This window comes from Papaver somniferum, chromosome 7 (assembly GCF_003573695.1).
Source record: "Papaver somniferum cultivar HN1 chromosome 7, ASM357369v1, whole genome shotgun sequence".
In the NCBI taxonomy this organism is placed as follows: domain Eukaryota; kingdom Viridiplantae; phylum Streptophyta; class Magnoliopsida; order Ranunculales; family Papaveraceae; genus Papaver; species Papaver somniferum.
In genome coordinates, this window is record NC_039364.1 from 259,404,486 (window position 1) to 259,419,041 (window position 14,556).

The 14,556-nt window shown below is 38.2% G+C and overlaps 1 long non-coding RNA gene across 1 annotated transcript; it reads left to right on the top strand.

Moving 5' to 3' along the window:
* Positions 1-989: 989 nt before the first annotated feature.
* LOC113300233 lies at positions 990-3,060 on the top strand. The gene is made up of 2 exons (XR_003335627.1): positions 990-1,180; positions 1,593-3,060. It is a non-coding gene; the product is annotated as an uncharacterized LOC113300233 (long non-coding RNA).
* The last annotated feature ends 11,496 nt before the right edge of the window (positions 3,061-14,556 follow it).

Here is a 14,556-nt window from a genome sequence, read left to right on the forward strand (position 1 = left end):
TGGTTTTCTTAGATGTGAAAACCCGATGGAATAGCACATATCTAATGCTAGAAGCTGCAATTCCATATGAAAGGGTCATTAAGAGGTTAGAAAGAGAAGATAAGAGCTTTCGAGATAAGTATATTTTCAAAGAAAATTCTGAAGAGGCTTTACCTAATACTGATGATGCTGTTATAATTGATAGTGAAGATTATTTTGTTAGTTCTTCATCTAGTGAATCTGAATGTGAAGTTGCTGTTACTGCAAAGAAGAATAAGAACAAGCCCCGTCATCATGCTCCATATGCTGCAGACTGGTCATATGCTAGGTGTCTTGTGAAATGTTTAAAGATCTTCTTTGATGCTACAGTTAAGTTCTCGGCTTCAACACAGGTTACTACACATGAATTCTTATGGCAGTTAGCTTTGATACATGAACAGCATATAACTTTGCCGGACAAGCAAAATGAGACTTGACCAAGAAGATGAGAGTATCTGATAATAGAGAAGGGAAGTGGTCATAGTTTAAAAAAGCGTGTCAGGGTGAGCTTCAGGCCGCGCTTTTTCAAACCATGACCACTTCCTTTCTCTTTATCTGGTTTATAGCTGGAAGTAACTTTGGATTTGATCAAGATGGACTGGAGACCACGAGATATTTTTGCCAAGAAATCTGTACACAACGCAACGGCTGTTGTTATGGCCCTCGGCAGGTCCACGAATGATGTTTTGCATTTGATTGTTATTCCAAGGTGAGGATTAGTACCCTTCAAATCTGGTTCTATATACATGTCTCACAACATTATCTTAACAATTTGACGATTAAGCTGTGGTTTGGTAATTGTAAATCTCAGTTTCTGTTGTATTGTGCATCAGCAAGTAATAAGTCTATTGGACAGCCTAATCACGGCGACTGCGCACATATGGATCTTGTACCCACATCCAGCACTGAAAGTCTCTGTAGCAAAATTACAGGAAAAGAAGGCTATGTTTCTCAGGTGCTGTATTATCAGTTCTACTATCTTTTATCTGATTGAAATTTATCCATGGAGTTCTTTCTATCTGACTACCTTGTCAGTTGGTGAACAATTTGACTGCAATTTTAATTAGATCATAATACATTGTGTTCTGCAACTCCTGCTTTACTTTTTGAAGGTGCGGAGTCAAAGTTAGAAGCTATCTGAGAAGATCCCATGAGTTTTAAGGTATGGATATCGATCAGTATACCATGTTCGTCGTTACTTTCACCTCAAAAGATGCTTTGATACAATAAATTGCTTCAAGTTTGTCCCAATTTTTTCATAAATCTTACTATGTTTAGTGGTATACTTGTATTTTTGTTCTTGGTATCTCTAATGCTGCAATTCTCCATGGAGTCGTACCTTATTTTTCGTACCTTATTTTTCGTATCTTGGCTACTGAGCCAGAGATTATGTCTGGTGGTGGTTGAGTCACTCCAGAAAATTCTGACGTCTGAAGGGTGTCTTACTCGCATAAACTAAAATAATTTTAATCTCTCATACAGTGCAATATTTTTGAAGTAATATTTCAGGTGGTGGTTAGTTTCAATGACAAAAGAAACATCTCTAATGATTGTTTATTGTTCGTCTCTTTTAGGAAAAGTCTTCGTCATCAGGGGCGGGCAAGGACACCAACAAATGCCATAATGGGAACAGGTCTTGGGAAGGTACACTGTAATTCATTTATTGCAAAGAGTATTTTTACTTTTTTTAAATTTGATGCCCAAAAATGTTGCGGTTCCCCATCCCACCACAAAGAGTATTTTTCTAAATTTATTGCAAAGAGTATTTTTCTAAATTTTAGGTTTAGGTTGTTACCTCAACTGTCAAGTAGAAATAATAAGCTGTATTATGTGCTCTAGCTGGGATTTAGATCACTGTGTTATCAATCTCCGGTTAGATCTACGCAATTGGAGCTCATTTAACAAATTAGGCTCATTCTTGGTGAAACTAGCTATTTTCATGATTTTAGTTATGCCTCTAATTTTCCATGAATTAGAGGTTTATCCATAGCTACGTAGTGCGTGACACATTTATCTTATGCCCACATTGTTCGATTTGTTAGACAGTGGAGTAATTTCATCATATCAATTGTACGCCTCATAATGTAGAAATTTCGGTTTGAAGTTTTGAAGATTAAGTCAGTATGCTTTGTGATTTGCATCTATCAACATGTAAAATATGGCACCTTAAATACCTGGACAATCTATCCTTAAATTTTTTTGTTTTTGTTACCAAAAGTTGACCATGTTGTTACATTTTAGATGGTTTGAAATTTATTGGTTGTGTGATTCACTGATTTGGGTCTATTCTAACATGACGTGCATATTTCGTGTTGTTTGGTGTAGTTGTATTCTTTTCTAAATCTGCGTTATCTCTTTTAGATAGATATTTACGGTAGTCAGTAGGTCTTACGTTCTGAGATTGTCCTAGTTTCTTTTCTTACTTGTGTGGTGCGAATTTATCAACTTTCGGGAGTTTCATGTTTCTCTTAGGAGATAAAGAAAAATTAGAGAAGAGAAACCACACCTGATCAGTGTCCAAGGTGTCCGAATTTGTCATCACTACAACTACCTGAAAGAGTAGATACAACACCAAGTCCCAAATCTACAAGAGCAGGCCTGTCCCAAAGACCAAGTTTGGCGAAGTACAAAGGATCTGTAAAAAAAATTGCTTCCACGAGAATTTCCTCCCACGAAGAGGATAAGACCGTTCTTCTTGTTCCGGAGACGCATATGTCAGTGGGTCCAGTCGACAAGTCTTCTACCTCAATGTCCTTTTCTCTGACCATGGTGTTCTCCTCGTCAATGGCTGAATGCACCAAGTGTGTGTGCCAGTAACACCTGTTGCATACTTGGGCGTTAGAAGACATCTGCAGGATGACTCTGAGTTTCCTGTAAACGGTGAGTTCAAGGAGGATAGATTCGTGTATATGTAACTTACAGGATGGTTGACGGAGGATTATGAGATGACATTTCTGTTACTTAGTGATGGTCTTTTCATCGACCCAAGTATTTTGTTTTATAAATACTTAATATTTTCATGATATCTTTTAGTGTAGACTGTATCCATGTATGTGTTCCTCCTGGTGGTGTTATGCTATGCACACAGTGGGCTCGAAATTATGTTTTTATCTCTGCTAGAATACTCCTTCAGTTCTGCTGAAACTGAGAAGAAAACGCAATGAACAAACACCCTTGGTGTTGATGGTTGTTTATATTTCCCAACTGGTTAGTGGTGGCTTAAGAAATTTACAATATTTGAAAAATTAAGCACTAGAAAAATGTTGTCACCAAAATTTGTGTTGGTAAATTCAAATCAATGCCATAATATTGCTCTCCAGACTTAACGGTCAAGAGGAACCGGACTTAACGGTCAGAATTAGGCTTGGCTCACCTGACTCTGTGAATGGAGTTCTGACCTGTCAGGTGAATGAGTTTGGTAAAAAAACCAGCATTAACTGCTTGGGACAAAGAAGTTGAATTTAGTAGAATGACATACTTGCATTTAAAGATGAATTACTCGATGCTCAACAGTTCTCCAGGTGCTAAAAGATAAACTAAATCGAAGCCATTACATTCGGTTCTCTGGAGTAGTTTGGAATGTGTAAAGCACAATCCATAGAAGTATCAGTATGGACACGGATCAGAGTGAGGGTTCAGGGTTCATAGAAGTACCAGTATGGACACACGGATCAGAGTGAGGACACAGCAAAATAAAAGTAAAAGCATCCAGACGATAAACAATCACAGTTACTACCCATTCCCATCATGATAAGGAATTATAGATAAAAGAACAGTCCTGTTACAAGAGAGAGAGAAAAGCCAATAGTTCACACAACGCATATAAATACTAGTGTTGCAGGGAAAAAATTAAGTAAAGAATTCTACTGTTACAACAGGAAAGGAGAAAAGAACTGCAAGAGGAGGCTGACGATGAATCTAGATGTTAAGCCAATCAAGATAGTGATCTGAGATCTCTGACCAATCAGGTTCGATCCAACTGCAATGTAGTTTCTCCTTTGAATCACGAAAATCTTTAGCAGAATGACAACTCCCAACAGAGTGATACATACCGGTATCAAGAGAATAATACAGAACTCCTTCGTTATGCAACCTCGGAAAGTAGATTTTGTTCTCCATTTGATTAGCTGGAGCAACTGCTGAGATACAAGATGTACTGCTTAGAAACAACATGTGCCGCCCCAAATGTTTTACTTCAACCCACACCATCTTTGGTTCGTTCAATCTGAAAATACGAACCCAATTTCCTAAACGCCCTAACAGCACAGACATAAGTTTTCCTTCACACTCTACCAGGGATTGGATTTCCCAACTAACACTTGGGTGCTCGTGTTTAAATACGGAAAAATTGGAAAAATGCCCCAATATGAGATGCAATGTTGGAAATCTGCCCCAACGTTAAAAATAGTTGGAAAAATGTCCCATTTCGTTAATTTTGACATCCAACCCAGTTAAGTCACATGCGTAAAACCACCATCACCACCAGAACTACCATTAATACCGCCGCTTCCACCACCAGAACCTTAAACATGAACCCTAAACCCTCAATCCTGGATTTTGAACCCTTAACCGTGAATTTTGAAGGACGTATTTGTCTTTTTATTCGCGTGTGTGGGCTCACACATGTGACTTAACTGAGTTTTTGACGGAATGGGGCATTTTTCCGAACTTTTAAATGTTGGGGCAGATTTCCAACATTGCACCCCATATTGGGACATTTTCCCAATTTTCCCTTTAAATACTCCCAAAGCTCCGTTTTGGTCCAAGCAATAGAATCTTCCATGGTGGAAAACTGGATTGTTGAGAGTTAGCTCGAAATCCATGTTTTTCATACTGGGCGGCAATAAATACCACTGTAGCGATTATACGACCAGTCTTTCTCTCCCCGTTTAATGAAGAATATCTGAAGTTGATCGCGGAACAAGTCTTTATCGATGGTAAATACTGAACAATCTGAGGCAGTTGGTAAGGACGAGAATGAGATACCTGTGAAGTTATAACCATGAAAATCTGGCAAGTCTGGAAGTCTGACAGTTGATTTCGTGAATGGATTGTAGAAGAATAAAGTCCTGCTTTTTGACATGAGCAACCATCCACCTTTCGAGAACCGAACTCTAGCACCTTTCAGCAATTCAGGGATGTTCAAGAGGTAGTTCTCATTGGGTCTATGAAATTGAAAGTGGATGGATTATACTTGGGGAAAAACAGCCATGGGGATGTATCTGTGGTCTGTACAGTCCTACTAGAAGAATATCTTCTCAGGTCTATTACTGACCGATATTTTTTGCTAACTGCACGTAAATGTATACAATCCACTCTATGAAGGCAATTTGACACAGCCCACACCATGTCAACATTAAAATTGCCTGGCGTTTTTAGGGGCCACCCCAAAGGATTTAGGGGCCATCAATTTATACCCAGCCAAAGACTCTAGTTAAGGGGTACCCTATATGATATTGAAGTTACATAAATGTCCTTCTGGTAAAACTGTATAAAAACCAAATCAAAAACAATTCTACTCATTTCAACTCTTCTTCTTCCAGTTTCATATTATCTTCCGATTGTGGAAGAATTTTTTTTTTTCCTCGTTCAACCGAAACATCGCCGCGAATCGTAAAATCAAAACATCGTCGATTCGATTATAAAACAATGGATAAGAGAAATGAAACCCACAGACCTAGAACCAAAAATGTTGCTCGGGGTATCGATCCAAACATTGGAATTTTAGCAAGAAATAAAGAAATTCTTGCTGCAAATGAAGAAGAACGCGAAGAACGCGAAGAACAAGTACCCGGCAATGTAGTCGGTGGTGGCGATTCCGAGACTCAAACACTTCGTCAACTTCAAATGGCCCCAATTAGGTAAGAATCTATCATTTTTGGGGTTTATTTCGCTTTAATTCGTCGAATCGAGAAATTTTTTTCTAGGGTTTTCGGTTATTTATCCAGATTCGGACGATATGCATGCTCATTTACTTCCGAATGTAGTCGTGTTCTTCATTTTTCAAGAACATCGACAGTATTCGGAAGAAAGATTTGATGATTATCTGCCGAATATTGGTGGCCATATCTTCCTGGATACAAACTGCTATTAATCGGTAGTTTAATGAATTTTTTGGCTACCGAATATATTTAAGTAGACACAAAGTATTCGGAAGAACACTCACTACCGAATGTATATATTGAAAAAATCTCAAAATTTCTGATATAGGAAAAATCCCATTTTGGGGCCAGTATTTATTCGGAAGACAATATAATGTTTTATACCTCCGATTGTGTAGGATAAAATTTTAGAGTTTCTGAACTCCAGTTGATGAATATTCGGTTGTAAACATGTTTAGTTATATTCCGATTGTTTTTCATTCGGAAAAAATATGTGTCTTCTTACTTCCGAATTTGTACATTCGGGTTATAGATGTGCACTTTGTCTTCCGATTGTGTAGGATGAAAAATTTACAGCTTCTGAACTCCAATTGATGTATATTCGGTTGCAAATATGTTTAGTTAGCTTCCGATTGTTTTGTATTCGGGAACAATATGTGTCTTCTTACGTCCGAATGTGTACATTCGGGTTATATTTCCATACTTTGTCTTCCGATTGTATAGTTTGTAAATATTGTTCCTTTCTTTGTTGTTTAGACAAAGTCGAGAAGGGAGGAAGAAAGTGACAGCTAGTGCTAGGAGGGAAAGGAGTGCCAAAGATAATTCAGGTGCTCAACAAAGCGAACAAGAACAAAGCAGTCAACAAGGAGTGCAACCAACTGTTGAACAACAAGGCAGTGAACAAGGGGTGCGACCAAGTGTTGAACAAGCCGCTCAACAAAGTGCAGGACCAAGTGTTGAACCAGTTGATCCAGTGGCAAAGAGTAGAAGAAGAAGGACAACCAAGTGGTACCCAAAAAGCCAAAAAGGAAAAGATGTTGTAAGGAAGGATATTGCTAAGAAAGCATCACATCTTGTCCCTCAGCACTTGAAGAAGAAGGGTATTCCAGCAGGCACAATCCTTGGACTACCAGCGGATGGAGGAAAATTGCTATTTGGATACAAAGACTCATGGGCCAGAGAAATATGAAACCGAGGTAATAAAATTACTATTTTTTATTAATGTATTGTCTATGTGTTATATCGTAATACTTGTATTAAGGATTTTTTATGTACTTTAATAGGATCATCAAGATGCGGTCCGTCTACTCAAACCTACCGCCGCACCAACAAAAATGCTTGCGTGGCCTTTATCCGGTGAATGTGAAAGGTTCAAGACAATTGTTGCCAACTCGGGGTTAGCTAATGCCGCCGAGAATTCATTGTTGGAACATGATCGTGTGGCCATATCGGCGTTCGGGAGAATGTATCCTGAGACCGATACTTTCCATATGCCGTTTGGGGAGATGACGATCACCCCGGATGATGTTGTGCAGATTCTTAACCTTCCGACCAAGGCACAGCTGTGAAGTTTAACTACACAAAGCAGTTAAGTTGGGCACAACTTTATTCTCTAACTAACAAGTGCTTAGGTTGGGATGAAGAGAGACAAACAACAGAGTTTAGGAGGCATGCCAGTTATAGAACAAGACAGATCAACATTACAGCTTTGATGAATATGTTCCGAGGCACCTTGGAGAAGGAAAAGAATGGAACGTTAACTGATGAGCAAGTGAACCACGCTGCCACTGCATATCTCCTCTGTGTATTGGGATGTGTCATATTCCCCAATACTTCTGGCAACCGGATCGACGCCAACCTTATACAACTTTTGGATCCTCTCCATGAAGTCGGGACTATTCTTGGGGCACGACATGCCTAGCATTCTTGATGGAAGAGTTGAGAAAGGCGTCGAGGCTAGGAACCTGCCAAGTTGCCGGGAACGTGGCTCTATTGCAGGTTTTTTCTTTAACTCTATAACTCACTCTATAGTTATTCGGTAGACAATACATATGACACATATTCATAACTCCAAAGGACGCATATTCGGTAGGAATTGATCCATCTTATTTCCGAATGTTGTTATTCGGTGGCTAGGTACTTAGTTTTTTCCGATTATATAATCGGAAATATGTTTTTGATATTACACCGAATATACAGGCCAGAAAAACTAGAGGTTACTGAACTCCAAATGACGCATATTCGGTAGGAATTGATCCATCTTATTTCCGAATGTTTGTTATTCGGTGGCTAGGTACTTAGTTTTATTTCCGATTATATATAATCGGAAATATGTTTTTGATATTACCGAATATACAGGCCAGAAAAACTAGAGGTTACTGAACTCCAAAGGACGCATATTCGGTAGGAATTGATCCATCTTATTTCCGAATGTTGTTATTCGGTGGCTAGGTACTTAGTTTTATTTCCGATTATATATAATCGGAAATATTTTTTGATTACTACCGAATATACAGGCCAGAAAAACTATAGGTTACTGAACTCCAAATGACGCATATTCGGTAGGAAATGATCCATATCTATTTCCGAATGTTGGGTATTCGGTAGATAGGTACTCAGTTTTGTTTCCGATTATATATAATCGGAAATTATGTTTGGAAATTACTACCGAATATACACAATCTATTTACTAAAACTTGATTTCTTATGTATATAGGCATGGATCTATGACCACTTCCCTATCCTGAAGTTGGCCGGAGAGAACCCGGGGTGGTGCAAAGGTACTCCTAGAGGAACAAAGTATATATTTGAAGACAACCGTTCTAGGACAAAAGAGCAGCAGTTGATTCGCATGAGGAGATTTTGGACCAATTGAAGGCCTCGGACGTATGCTTTGATCCATACAAGGAAGATCGAGCCAGTGGGCATATAAATTTCGGTCGGACTTGTCCTTTATTTTGGACCATTGTGGCACCCCACAGGATATGTGATGTATAACCCCTCTAGGGTGATGCGACAACACGGGTATATACAACACAACCTCTGAGAAAATGGGGGATTACTACAAATTGGAGTTGGAGTTGGAGTTGTGCTCTTCTAGTGGTGATAATCTTACAATTGTTCACACAGGCCCACCTACTGTTCTTGATAACTGGGATAAGAGGAATGACTTCATTATCGACACTGGTAGACGAACCAACCGAGGTGATGAAATTCTCCAGACTATATGAGTTGGTATAACAAGGTATCACATCCTTTGGTTATCCGTGAAATCAAATCCAACACTACTGCGGCGGGTTCAAGTTATAATTGTATCATCAAAGACAAACCAGCTGGTTATGATAGACTGGTGCGTGTTCTTATATTTTTGTTCATTTTATATATTCCTATAAATCTTAGGTAATTACCGTTTGATGTTATGTCATTACGTATAAAAAACAGGTGAATAGGTTCAAGCGTGTTTCCAAAATGTTAACTGCATGCCTGAAGAGCGGAGATCCCATGCCAGCTGAGAAGATCAAAGAGGCTAGAGATCTAGTTGATAATATGGATAACGAAGATTATGCTGCCCAGTTTGGGGAGAAAGTCACGAAGAGGCATCCGCCCAAGGTGGCAGTATCAAAGACGGGTAAAAGAACTCGAGCTTCATCGAGCGCTGAAGCTGAAGCTGCTCCAACTGAAGGTGCTCAAACCCGTGGTCGTGCAGGACTGGGAGGTAGTCACGGTCGTAAAGTAAAGAAGAGCAGATAAATGACAATGATTTTTTTGTACATTCGGAAATTTGTTTGGGTAACTAAGTTAGACAAGTTCAAATGACAATGATTTGTGTGTATATTCGGAAGTTTGGTAATTTAACTTCCGATTATTTCAATTTCAAAATTTGAAAAGTATCAGTTTTTCCCAAATTCTGATTTTTGGGCCATCGTACATCGGAACTTTACAAAAAAATTTATCCTCCGAATATACAAGTTCAAAACAAACCACGCCATGGCTAGGTGGTTCCAAGGGCCAATATAGAAGGTTAGACAGCCCATATTCGGAAGTTTGGTAACTAACTTCCGATTATTTCAAACAAAATTTGAAAAGTATCAGTTTTCCCAAATTCTGATTTTTGGGCCATCGTACATCGGAACTTTACAAAAAAATTATCCTCGAATATTACAAGTTCAAAACAAACCACGCCATGGCTCTAGGTGGTTCCAAGGGCCAATATAGAAGGTTAGACAGCCCATATTCGGAAGTTTGGGTAACTTTAACTTCCGATTTAATTTCAAAATTTGAAAAGTATCAGTTTTTCCAAATTCTGATTTTTGGGCCATCGTACATTCGGAACTTTACAAAAAAATTATCCTCCGAATATTACAAGTTCAAAACAAACCACGCCATGGCTCTAGGTGGTTCCAAGGGCCAATATAGAAGGTTAGACAGCCCATATTCGGAAGTTTGGGTAACTGTTTAACTTCCGATTATTTCAATTTCAAAAAAAAAGTATCAGTTTTCCCAAATTCTGATTTTTGGGCCATCGTACAATCGGAACTTTACAAAAAAAATTTATCCTCCGAATATTACAAGTTCAAAACAAACCACGCCATGGCTCTAGGTGGTTCCAAGGGCCAATATAGAAGGTTAGACAGCCCATATTCGGAAGTTTGGGTAACTGTTTAACTTCCGATTATTTCAATTTCAAAATTTGAAAAGTATCAGTTTCCAAATTCTGATTTTGGGCCATCGTACATTCGGAACTTTACAAAAAAATATCCTCGAATATTACAAGTTCAAAACAAACCACGCCCATGGCTCAGGTGGTTCCAAGGGCCAATAGAGAAGGTTAGACAGCCCATATTCGGAAGTTTGGGTAACTTTAACTTCCGATTATTTCAATTTCAAAATTTGAAAAGTATCAGTTTTTCCCAAATTCTGATTTTTGGGCCATCGTACAATCGGAACTTTACAAAAAAATTTATCCTCCGAATATTACAAGTTCAAAACAAACCATAATTGGAAGTTTAGATTTTATTACCCTTTCGATTATTCTAACCGAATATTACAATCGGAACCAAACAACACCATAATCGGAAAGAAAGTTGCCTCATAACATAACCGAATATTACAATGGGTAGTTTGTGTAACAACAAAATCTACCGATTTTGTTTAATCGGCTAGTTTTTATATTAATAATACTCCGATTACATCAATTACATAAAATTCAAACGGCCTTAACCTTACAATTTCGTCAAAAGCACCTAAATCCATACTCCTAATTGACCATAAAAGTATTAAAACAGATCATAACTTCCAGTGACCATAGAAATTGTCCCTCTTGATTTTGTAGCATCCTTCATGTTCAAATCGTTTCCCGTAGAGGTCCACATACCGGCGATCCGCAAGATTTCTCTGAAATTACGAATGAGTAACAAGTTAGTACTAACTTTTGTTAATGTGAGTTGGAGTTACAGAGATACTTACTCGTTTTTCATACGTCCACCAAGGAAAAGCGTTCTTAACAAACCGTTCCTCATCTTCAAGTTTGTCAATCTCCTTATCGAGCGCATTCTTTCTCATCTTAATGTCATTGGATGATCTTCGAATTCGATTACCATCTAAGGCCTCAAATACTATTAAGATACGGTTCCATATCTGCTCTTCGGATTCCGATTTGTGGTGCTTGTGAACACGATCATGAGTAGTTACCACAACCCACGCTCTATAAATAGCACAATCTTCTTCTTCAGAAAAAGCAATATCCATGTTTTTTGTTATGAAAATTAAAACTGAAGAGAGGAAAGAGTTTGGTGCAATTGGGGTGATAGATATGAGTTTCTTCATATAGGTTTAGGGTCCAACGGCTCTTTTTGTTTTTCCCAAAAACTCCAACGGCTAATTTGACGAAAGTTGAATGTGGAGAAACCAATAATCGGTAGGTATTGGATTTAGCATATCTACCGATTATGGTAGCTTTCAAAATTTGAATTTGCGACAACTTATAATCGGTAGGTTTTGTAATATATTTAACTCCCGATTAACGCTGAATCCAAAACACGAACCAAGAAATACTGCACCGACTACAATCGGAAGTCTGGGAAATATTTTGGCTTCCGATTGCATTCGGAGGGTAACAATGTTATCATATCCTCCGAATATATAAGGGTAATTTCGCCATTACGAATTACACGAGATAAGGGATGGCTACATTTTCCCTTTGGGTGACCTTTTTTGTTTTATTGTTGGCCCCTAAATCCTTTTGAGTGGCCCCTAAAAACACGAGGTAAAATTGGTCAACAGTCTTGCTTCTTTAAAATTCTTTTTCTCTTTATCCTCATCTACAATACCAATCCCGTGTTCCACTGCCTTGGTAACTTTCTCCAAGCCTTCATCCTTTTCTAGCATAAGGTCTGTTGTTCTGCTAGCACCAACCCTACATATAAAACGAAATAAATCATTATCAAAATTTCCGATAATATGGAAAGGGAGAAGAAGTTACAATTGCTTGTGATACTTAGGGCGAGCATAAATCCCTCGAAAAGTAACCTACAGTCACTATCTGGATAGTGGTGTGCTAGTTGTTCTATTTTGAGAAATTTCCCCCGAGAATTTGTCCATGCTACGGTAGTGGTGTGCTCTCTCAAAATGGTGCTTGTTTTTATTTGGTTGCTTGTGTTTGTTTGATGATAAGTGAAATGAGATTTGTTATGAATGATATAGAAACTGATAAAACAAAAAACAAACAAGGACGCATTCTTAAGTTACATACCTCAAATGTTGTAGGGATCATCATCCATTTGGGGGCCAACCATGGTGTCGGGATGTCGGGACATGGAATAGAAAGTAGAATGCTTTCGTCTTCTTGGTCATACTTGTATAAGCTCAGATCATATTTTAGTGTAAAATACACGGAACCTCTTGATAAACCCAACTCTGTTGCCAAGCAAGACAGTCGCGTATCGTTATAATAGTCTATAAAGAAGACATGATCATTCAAAATTTTCACTTCCTCCCAAGTCAATGAATCGAAATCCAATTTCGATATAATTATTTGGGTTACAGAGTGCGCATAATCTCCTCTTCGAATGTAATACCTGTCAATTCAAAAAACTTCACCGAAAGACTCCATATAATATGATTGAAGACAATAACCCAAACTTCCTCCTACTCTCTCTAACTTAAATAAACCAATCTCATTCCTGGTATTGAATTCTCTTATACTGATTGAGCCATATTGTCTTGTTATCTCCAGGAGTTCCAAGTCCATACACATTATATATAACTTGCCTATGTAATAAAACATTGTTTCGAGTCTTCCGATTTTATCAACAAACTCATGTTTCCTCCATTGTTTTTCACCAGGGTGACAATAAATAAGAATGTCTGGACTTCCACCTCCATCATAAAGAATGTAAACCATTGCATCATCACCGCTGCTAAAGATACTACCACCCTCAATCCCATCTCCATTACCACCACCATAACTGCTGCTCTTAGGAGGTGAAGATAAAAGACAATCTTTGATACGATATCCATCTAATTCTTTAAAATGCTGTAAATTAGGTAGCATTATAATTTTAAGTGATACAGGATCCCACAGATAGCAATCTCCAGTATCGACTTTCGGACCATACTTCTTATCATCTACAATAATTAACCATCCTTGATGACAATTTTTTTGCCAAAATCTTTTATCACTCAATTCTGATATGAATTTTTTGTAAGATTTGAGATCACACAAATTATAGAAAGTTTGAAACTTACAGTTTTTTGCATGCCGGGTAACAAGCCAAGGTGCTACCTTTGGTGATGGTGGGACTTTACGTTCACTTCTCTGATTTGATAAATCTGATTTTGCCATGGAAACTGAAGAGAGATTTGATAAATCTGATTTAGAGTGATAGATCTGCCGCTTAAGATAGATTGAAAGTGAAACCCTAACAGTGTTATCGTTATACCAAGGAGAGTATTGAGACGTGATAATTGACTGAATTTACCCCTTTCCTTTTTCTAAAATATTTCGGATTTAGGAAACCGAGTGTCCGAATTTGTCATCACTGCAACTACCTGAAAAAGTAGATACAACACCAAGTCCCAAATCTACAAGAGCAGGCCTGTCCCCAAGACCAAGTTCGGCAAAGTACAAAGGATGTGTCATAAAATTGCTTCCACAACGTATTCTTAGGACAAAATTTCCTCCCACGAAGAGGATAAGACCGTTCTCTTGTTCCGGAAACGCACATGTCAGTGGGTTCAGTCGAAATGTCTTCTACCTCAATGTCCTTTTCTCTGACCATGGTGTTCTCTTCGTCAATGGCTAAATGCACAAAGTGTGTATGCCAGCTGTTGGAATATTTTGAACTGAAGGTTTTATTTGGCCGATAAAAGCCTGTTCGAAAATTTCGAATCCAAAAGACACCATTGATGTCTGTTGATGAAGGAACCTGACGTTTCGTGAATAGAAACCTGTTGGCGAATAAAAAAAACCTATTCCCAACAGGTGCAAAACCCTTTATAAATAGCTTCTCCCAGTTTCGTTTTATATATAAGAAAAATCAATCTGTTTTCTCTATTTCAAAAAAAAAAAAGCATCATCAGAAATCAGAAATCTCTTTGTGTGTTCTTGATTGAATCAAGGGGTACAAACCTTGAATTCAGTTTTCGTTGCAGGGCT